This window comes from Triticum dicoccoides, chromosome 5B, assembly GCF_002162155.2.
Source record: "Triticum dicoccoides isolate Atlit2015 ecotype Zavitan chromosome 5B, WEW_v2.0, whole genome shotgun sequence".
In the NCBI taxonomy this organism is placed as follows: Eukaryota; Viridiplantae; Streptophyta; class Magnoliopsida; order Poales; family Poaceae; genus Triticum; species Triticum dicoccoides.
Genome location: NC_041389.1, coordinates 429,910,594 through 429,911,094, shown reverse-complemented (window position 1 = coordinate 429,911,094; position 501 = coordinate 429,910,594).

The following is a 501-nucleotide window of genomic DNA, read 5'->3' as shown; positions in this document are numbered from 1 at the left end:
GGGAGCGGGCGGCGCCAGGAACAGGGGGAGGTGGTGGTGGGCGGCGCTGGGACCGGGGGGAGGTGGGGGCTGGGCGGCGCCAGGAACCGGGAGGAGGTGAGGGTGGGCTGCGCCGGGAGCCGGGGAGGAGGTGGGGGGCGGCCGGCGCCGGCAGTGGAGCGGGGAGAAGGTGGGGGCAGAGCCGCGCAGGGAGCTAGCAGAAGGTGAGATGGGGATGGGACGTCCCTATAGGGCGCCGGAGTAACAGAATATTATTCTGTTACTAGTAACAAAATAGTCCAGCCTATATATATATATAGACACACACATCTGGGCTATTCTTTACGCGTAACAGAACATTGTTGAACTGATGAATTCGAGCTGTTGTACTGTTGATGTCATTTCATTGAACTGGTTGTTTTTATTAAAAGGGTAAATAAGAGCTCCCTCCCGCTCTCTCCCCATTCTGTCGGCCACTCCAGCCGTCGACCGAGCTGCTCGTGGCCAATCCCTCCACCCGCC